The 10,144-nt window shown below is 34.1% G+C and overlaps 1 protein-coding gene across 1 annotated transcript in view; it reads right to left on the bottom strand.

Moving 5' to 3' along the window:
• LOC145291410 (uncharacterized) overlaps positions 1–10,144 on the bottom strand; it is a 64,922-nt gene that overhangs the window by 6,856 nt on the left and 47,922 nt on the right. The gene's annotated exons all lie outside the window — the stretch shown is intronic.

Here is a 10,144-nt window from a genome sequence, read left to right as displayed (position 1 = left end):
GGAAATTCCCCAAACAATGTTTATAGAAAATCTCCAAACAATATTTATGGAAATTCTCCAAACAATGTTTATGGAAATTCCTCAAACAATGTTTACGGAAAATCCTCAAACAACGTTTATGGAAATTCCTTCACACAATGTTTATGGAAATTCCTTCACACAATGTTTATGGAAAATCCTCGAACTATGTTTACGGAAAATCCTCAAACAATGTTTACGGAAAATCCTCAAACAATGTTTATGGAAATTCCTTCACACAATGTTTATGGAAATTCTTTCACACAATGTTTACGGAAATTCCCCGAACAATGTTTATGGGAAATCCCCAAACAATGTTTATGGAAATTCCCTCAAACAATGCTTACAGAAAATTCTTCAAGCAATGTTTCCAGAAATTGCAAAAACAATGTTTACGGAAATCTTCCAAGCAATGTTTACGAAAATCCCCCAAATTATTTTTAGGAAAATCCTCTAAACAATGTTTACGGAAATCCGCCAAACAATGCAAAAGGAAATCCCCCGAACAAAGTTTACAGAAATCCCCTAAAGCAAGACTTACGGAAATCCCCTAAACAATGCGTGCAGATATCCCCAAACATTAAAAATGATTATGGATATCTCCTAAGCAGTTTTTATGGAAATCCCCAAACAAATATTAAAAATGATTATGGATATGCCCTAAAGAATTTTTACGGAAATCCCCTAAAAAATACGTGCAGATATCCCCCAAACATTAAAAATTGATTATGGATATACCGAAATAATTTTTTCGGAAATCCCCTAAATAATGCGTACAGATATCCCCAAAAACTTAAAAATGATTATGGATATCTCCTAAAAAATTTTTACGAAAATCCCCTATACAATGCGTGCAGATATCCCCCAAATATTAAAAATGATTATGGATATCCCCTAAACAATTTTTTACGGAAATCCCCTAAACAAAGCGTGCAGATATCCCCCAAACATTAAAAATGATTATGGATATCCCCTAAACAATTTTTACGTAAATCCCCTAAACAATGCGTGCAGATATCCCCCAAACATTAAAAATGATTATGGATATCCCCTAAACAATTTTTACGGAAATCCCCTAAACAATGGGTGCAGATATCCCCCAAAACATAAAAAATGATTATGGATATCCCCTAAACAATTTTTACGGAAATCCCCTAAACAATGCGTACAGATATCCCCCAAACATTAAAAATGATTATGGATATCCCCTAAACAATTTTTACGTAAATCCCCTAAACAATGCGTGCAGATATCCCCCAAACATTAAAAAATGATTATGGATATCCCCTAAACAATTTTTACGGAAATCCCCTCAACAATGCGTGCAGATATGCCCCAAACATAAAAAATGATTATGGATATCCCTAAATAATTTTTTCGGAAATCCCCTAAATAATGCGTGCAGATATCCCCCAAACATTAAAAATGATTATGGATATCCCCTAAACAATTTTTACGTAAATCCCCTAAACAATGCGTACAGATATCCCCCAAACATTAAAAATGATTATGGATATCCCCTAAACAATTTTTACGAAAATCCCCTAAACAATGCGTGCAGATATCCCCCAAACATTAAAAAATGATTATGGATATCCCCTAAACAATTTTTACGGAAATCCCCTCAACAATGCGTGCAGATATCCCCCAAACATTAAAAAATGATTATGGATATCCCCTAAACAATTTTTACGGAAATCCCCTAAACAATGCGTACAGATATCCCCCAAATATTAAAAATGATTATGGATATCCCCTAAACCATTTTTACGGAAATCCCCTAAACAATGCGTGCAGATATCCCCCAAACATTAAAAAATGATTATGGATATCCCCTAAACAATTTTTACGGATATCCCCTAAACAATGCGTACAGATATCCCCCAAACATGAAAAAATGATTATGGATATCCCCTAAACAATTTTTACGGATATCCCCTAAACAATGCGTGCAGATATCCCCCAAACATTAAAAAATGATTATGGATATCCCCTAAACAATTTTTACGGAAATCCCCTAAACAATGCGTGCAGATATCCCCCAAACATTAAAAAATGATTATGGATATCCCCTAAACAATTTTTACGGAAATCCCCTAAACAATGCGTGCAGATATCCCCCAAACATAAAAAATGATTATGGATATCCCTAAATAATTTTTTCGGAAATCCCCTAAATAATGCGTGCAGATATCCCCCAAACATTAAAAATGATTATGGATATCCCCTAAACAATTTTTACGTAAATCCCCTAAACAATGCGTACAGATATCCCCCAAACATTAAAAATGATTATGGATATCCCCTAAACAATTTTTACGAAAATCCCCTAAACAATGCGTGCAGATATCCCCCAAACATTAAAAAATGATTATGGATATCCCCTAAACAATTTTTACGGAAATCCCCTCAACAATGCGTGCAGATATCCCCCAAACATTAAAAAATGATTATGGATATCCCCTAAACAATTTTTACGGAAATCCCCTAAACAATGCGTACAGATATCCCCCAAATATTAAAAATGATTATGAATATCCCCTAAACCATTTTTACGGAAATCCCCTAAACAATGCGTGCAGATATCCCCCAAACATTAAAAAATGATTATGGATATCCCCTAAACAATTTTTACGGATATCCCCTAAACAATGCGTACAGATATCCCCCAAACATTAAAAAATGATTATGGATATCCCCTAAACAATTTTTACGGATATCCCCTAAACAATGCGTGCAGATATCCCCCAAACATTAAAAAATGATTATGGATATCCCCTAAACAATTTTTACGGAAATCCCCTAAACAATGCGTGCAGATATCCCCCAAACATTAAAAAATGATTATGGATATCCCCTAAACAATTTTTACGGAAATCCCCTCAACAATGCGTGCAGATATGCCCCAAACATAAAAAATGATTATGGATATCCCTAAATAATTTTTTCGGAAATCCCCTAAATAATGCGTGCAGATATCCCCCAAACATTAAAAATGATTATGGATATCCCCTAAACAATTTTTACGTAAATCCCCTAAACAATGCGTACAGATATCCCCCAAACATTAAAAATGATTATGGATATCCCCTAAACAATTTTTACGAAAATCCCCTAAACAATGCGTGCAGATATCCCCCAAACATTAAAAAATGATTATGGATATCCCCTAAACAATTTTTACGGAAATCCCCTCAACAATGCGTGCAGATATCCCCCAAACATTAAAAAATGATTATGGATATCCCCTAAACAATTTTTACGGAAATCCCCTAAACAATGCGTACAGATATCCCCCAAATATTAAAAATGATTATGGATATCCCCTAAACCATTTTTACGGAAATCCCCTAAACAATGCGTGCAGATATCCCCCAAACATTAAAAAATGATTATGGATATCCCCTAAACAATTTTTACGGATATCCCCTAAACAATGCGTACAGATATCCCCCAAACATAAAAAATGATTATGGATATCCCCTAAACAATTTTTACGGATATCCCCTAAACAATGCGTGCAGATATCCCCCAAACATAAAAAATGATTATGGATATCCCCTAAACAATTTTTACGGATATCCCCTAAACAATGCGTGCAGATATCCCCCAAACATAAAAAATGATTATGGATATCCCCTAAACAATTTTTACGTAAATCCCCTAAACAATGCGTGCAGATATCCCCCAAACATTAAAAAATGATTATGGATATCCCCTAAACAATTTTTACGGATATCCCCTAAACAATGCGTGCAGATATCCCCCAAACATAAAAAATGATTATGGATATCCCCTAAACAATTTTTACGTAAATCCCCTAAACAATGCGTGCAGATATCCCCCAAACATAAAAAATGATTATGGATATCCCCTAAACAATTTTTACGTAAATCCCCTAAACAATGCGTGCAGATATCCCCCAAACATAAAAAATGATTATGGATATCCCCTAAACAATTTTTACGTAAATCCCCTAAACAATGCGTACAGATATCCCCCAAACATAAAAAATGATTATGGATATCCCCTAAAAAATTTTTACGGATATCCCCTAAACAATGCGTGCAAATATCCCCCAAACATAAAAAATGATTATGGATATCCCCTAAACAATTTTTACGGAAATCCCCTAAACAATGCGTGCAGATATCCCCCAAACATTAAAAAATGATTATGGATATCCCCTAAACAATTTTTACGGAAATCCCCTAAACAATGCGTGCAAATATCCCCTAAACATTAAAAAATGATTATGGATGTCCCCACAACAATTTTTACGGAAATCCCCTAAAGAGTACGTACAGATATCCCCCAAACATTAAAAATGATTATGGATATCCCCTAAACAATTTTTACGTTAATCCCCTTAACAATGCGTACAGATATCCCCAAAACATTAAAAATGATTATGGATATCCCGTAAACAATTTTTACGGAAATCCCCTAAACAATGCGTGCAGATATCCCCCAAACATTAAAAATGATTATGGATATCTCCTAAGCAGTTTTTATGGAAATCCCCAAACAAATATTAAAAATGATTATGGATATGCCCTAAATAATTTTTACGGAAATCCCCTTAAAAAATACGTGCAGATATCCCCCAAACATTAAAAAATGATTATGGATATACCTAAATAATTTTTTCGGAAATCCCCTAAATAATGCGTACAGATATCCCAAAAAAACTTAAAAATGATTATGGATATCCCCTAAAAATATTTTACGAAAATCCCCTATACAATGCGTGCAGATATCCCCCAAATATTAAAAATGATTATGGATATCCCCTAAACAATTTCTTACGGAAATCCCCTCAACAAAGCGTGCGGATATCCCCCAAACATTAAAAATGATTATGGATATCCCCTAAACAATTTTTACGTAAATCCCCTAAACAATGCGTGCAGATATCCCCCAAACATTAAAAATGATTATGGATATCCCCTAAACAATTTTTACGTAAATCCCCTAAACAATGCGTGCAGATATCCCCCAAACATTAAAAATGATTATGGATATCCCCTAAATAATTTTTTCGGAAATCCCCTAAATAATGCGTGCAGATATCCCCCAAACATAAAAAATGATTATGGATATCCCCTAAACAATTTTTACGTAAATCCCCTAAACAATGCGTGCAGATATCCCCCAAACATTAAAAATGTTTATGGATATCCCTAAACAATTTTTACGGAAATCCCCTAAACAATGCGTACAGATATCCCCCAAACATTAAAAAATGATTATGGATATCCCCTAAACAATGTTTACGGAAATCCCCTCAACAATGCGTACAGATATCCCCCAAACATTAAAAATGATTATGGATATCCCCTAAACAATGTTGACGGAAATCCGTTAAACAATGCGTGCAGATATCCCCCAAACATTAAAAAATGATTATGGATATCCCCTAAACAATTTTTACGGAAATCCCCTAAACAATGCGTACAGATATCCCCCAAACATTAAAAAATGATTATGGATATCCCCTAAACAATTTTTACGGAAATCCCCTTAACAATGCGTACAGATATCCCCAAATCATTAAAAATAATTATGGATATCCCCTAAAAAATTGTTACGGAAATCCCCTAAACAATGCGTGCAGATATCCCCCAAACATTAAAAAAGGATTATGGATATCCCCTAAACAATTTTTACGGAAATCCCCTAAACAATGCGTACAGACATCCCCCAAACATAAAAAAGGATTATGGATATCCCCTAAACAATTTTTCCGTAAATCCCCTAAACAATGCGTGCAGATATCCCCCAAACATTAAAAAATGATTATGGATATCCCCTAAACAATTTTTACGGAAATCCCCTAAACAATGCGTGCAAATATCCCCCAAACATTAAAAAATGATTATGGATGTCCCCACAACAATTTTTACGGAAATCCCCTAAAGAATACGTACAGATATCCCCCAAACATTAAAAATGATTATGGATATCCCCTAAACAATTTTTACGTTAATCCACTTAACAATGCGTACAGATATCCCCCACACATTAAAAATGATTATGGATATCCCCTAAACAATTTTTACGGAAATCCCCTAAACAATGCGTACAGATATCCTCCAAACATTAAAAATGATTATGGATATCCCCTAAACAATTTTTACGTAAATCCCCTAAACAATGCGTACAGATATCCCCCAAACATTAAAAAATGATTATGGATATACCCTAAACAATTTTTACGGAAATCCCCTAAACAATGCGTACAGATATCCTCCAAACATTAAAAATGATTATGGATATCCCCTAAACAATTTTTACGGAAATCCCCTAAACAATGCGTGCAGATATCCCCCAAACATTAAAAAATGATTATGGATATCCCCTAAAAAAAATTTACGGAAATCCCCTAAACAATGCGTGCAGATATCTCCCAAACATTAAAAAATGATTATGGATATCCCCTAAACAATTTTTACGGAAATCACCTTTACAATGCGTACAGATATCCCCCAAACATTAAAAATGATTATGGATATACCCTAAACAATTTTTACGGAAATCCCCTAAACAATGCGTGCAGATATCCCCCAAACATTAAAAATGATTATGGATATCCCTAAACAATTTTTACGGAAATCCCCTAAACAATGCGTACAGATATCCCCCAAACATTAAAAAATGATTATGGATATCCCCTAAACAATTTTTACGGAAATCCCCTAAACAATGCGTACAGATATCCTCCAAACATTAAAAATGATTATGGATATCCCCTAAACAATTTTTACGTAAATCCCCTAAACAATGCGTGCAGATATCCCCCAAACATTAAAAAATGATTATGGATATCTCCTAAACAATTTTTACGGAAATCCCCTAAACAATGCGTACAGATATCCTCCAAACATTAAAAATAATTATGGATATCCCCTAAACAATTTTTACGTAAATCCCCTAAACAATGCGTACAGATATCCCCCAAACATTAAAAAATGATTATGGATATACCCTAAACAATTTTTACGGAAATCCCCTAAACAATTCGTACAGATATCCTCCAAACATTAAAAATGATTATGGATATCCCCTAAACAATTTTTACGGAAATCCCCTAAACAATGCGTGCAGATATCCCCCAAACATTAAAAAATGATTATGGATATCCCCTAAAAAAAATTTACGGAAATCCCCTAAACAATGCGTGCAGATATCCCCCAAACATTAAAAAATGATTATGGATATCCCCTAAACAATTTTTACGGAAATCCCCTTTACAATGCGTACAGATATCCCCCAAACATTAAAAATGATTATGGATATACCCTAAACAATTTTTACGGAAATCCCCTAAACAATGCGTGCAGATATCCCCCAAACATTAAAAATGATTATGGATATCCCTAAACAATTTTTACGGAAATCCCCTAAACAATGCGTACAGATATCCCCCAAACATTAAAAAATTATTATGGATATCCCCTAAACAATTTTTACGGAAATCCCCTAAACAATGCGTACAGATATCCTCCAAACATTAAAAATGATTATGGATATCCCCTAAACAATTTTTACGGAAATCCCCTAAACAATACGTGCAGATATCCCCCAAACATTAAAAAATGATTATGGATATCCCCTAAACAATTTTTACGGAAATCCCCTAAACAATGCGTGCAAATATCCCCCAAACATTAAAAAATGATTATGGATGTCCCCACAACAATTTTTACGGAGATCCCCTAAAGAATACGTACAGATATCCCCCAAACATTAAAAATGATTATGGATATCCCCTAAACAATTTTTACGTTAATCCACTTAACAATGCGTACAGATATCCCCCAAACATTAAAAATGATTATGTATATCCCCTAAACAATTTTTACGGAAATCCCCTAAACAATGCGTACAGATATCCTCCAAACATTAAAAATAATTATGGATATCCCCTAAACAATTTTTACGTAAATCCCCTAAACAATGCGTACAGATATCCCCCAAACATTAAAAAATGATTATGGATATACCCTAAACAATTTTTACGGAAATCCCCTAACCAATGCGTACAGATATCCTCCAAACATAAAAAATGATTATGGATATCCCCTAAACAATTTTTACGGAAATCCCCTAAACAATGCGTGCAGATATCCCCCAAATATTAAAAAATGATTATGGATATCCCCTAAAAAAAATTTACGGAAATCCCCTAAACAATGCGTGCAGATATCCCCCAAACATTAAAAAATGATTATGGATATCCCCTAAACAATTTTTACGGAAATCCCCTTTACAATGCGTACAGATATCCCCCAAACCTTAAAAATGATTATGGATATACCCTAAACAATTTTTACGGAAATCCCCTAAACAATGCGTGCAGATATCCCCCAAACATTAAAAATGATTATGGATATCCCTAAACAATTTTTACGGAAATCCCCTAAACAATGCGTACAGATATCCCCCAAACATTAAAAAATGATTATGGATATCCCCTAAACAATTTTTACGGAAATCCCCTAAACAATGCGTACAGATATCCTCCAAACATTAAAAATGATTATGGATATCCCCTAAACAATTTTTACGGAAATCCCCTAAACAATGCGTGCAGATATCCCCCAAACATTAAAAAATGATTATGGATATCCCCTAAAAAAAATTTACGGAAATCCCCTAAACAATGCGTGCAATTATCCCCCAAACATTAAAAAATGATTATGGATATCCCCTAAACAATTTTTACGGAAATCCCCTTAACAATGCGTACAGATATCCCCCAAACATTAAAAATGATTATGGATATACCCTAAACAATTTTTACGGGAATCCCCTAAACAAAGCGTGCAGATATCCCCCAAACATTAAAAATGATTATGGATATCCCTAAACAATTTTTACGGAAATCCCCTAAACAATGCGTACAGATATCCCCCAAATATTAAAAAATGATTATGGATATCCCCTAAACAATTTTTACGGAAATCCCCTAAACAAAGCGTACAGATATCCCCCAAACATAAAAAATGATTATGGATATCCCCTAAACAATTTTTACGGATATCCCCTAAACAATGCGTGCAGATATCCCCCAAACATTAAAAAAGTATTATGGATATCCCCTAAACAATTTTTACGGAAATCCCCTAAACAATGCGTACAGATATCCCCCAAACATTAAAAAATGATTATAGATATCCCCTAAACAATTTTTACGGAAATCCCCTAAACAATGCGTACAGATATCTCCCAAACATTAAAAATGATTATGGATATCCCTTAAACAATTTTTACGAAAATCCCCTAAACAATGCGTGCAGATATCCCCCAAATATTAAAAAATGATTATGGATATCCCCTAAACAATTTTTACGGAAATCCCCTAAACAATGCGTACAGATATCCCCCACATATTAACAATGATTATGGATATCCCCTAAAAAATTGTTACGGAAATCCCCTAAACAATGCGTGCAGATATCCCCCAAACATTAAAAAATGATTATGGATATCCCCTAAACAATTTTTACGGACAACCACTAAACAATGCGTACAGACATCCCCCAAACATAAAAAATGATTATGGATATCCCCTAAACAATTTTTACGTAAATCCCCTAAACAATGCGTGCAGATATCCCCCAAACATTAAAAAATGATTATGGATATCCACTAAACAATTTTTACAGAAATCCCCTAAACAATGCGGTCAAATATCCCCCAAACATTAAAAAATGATTATTGATGTCCCCACAACAATTTTTACGGAAATCCCCTAAAGAATACGTACAGATATCCCCCAAATATTAAAAAATGATTATGGATATCCCCTAAACAATTTTTACGGAAATCCCCTAAACAATGCGTACAGATATCCCCCAAACATTAAAAAATGATTATGGATATGCCCTAAACAATTTTTACGGAAATCCCCTTAACAATGCGTACAGATATCCCCCAACCATTAAAAATGATTAAGGATATCCCCTAAAAAATTTTTACGGAAATCCCCTAACCAATGCGTACAGATATCCTCCAAACATTAAAAATGATTATGGATATCCCCTAAACAAGTTTTACGGAAATCCCCTAAACAATGCTTGCAGATATCCACCAAACATTAAAAAATGATTATGGATATCCC

Source organism: Euprymna scolopes, chromosome 12 (assembly GCF_053919585.1).
Source record: "Euprymna scolopes isolate OS-2025 chromosome 12, ASM5391958v1, whole genome shotgun sequence".
Classification (NCBI taxonomy): Eukaryota; Metazoa; Mollusca; class Cephalopoda; order Sepiida; family Sepiolidae; genus Euprymna; species Euprymna scolopes.
This window is presented reverse-complemented; position numbering and strand designations above follow the sequence as displayed.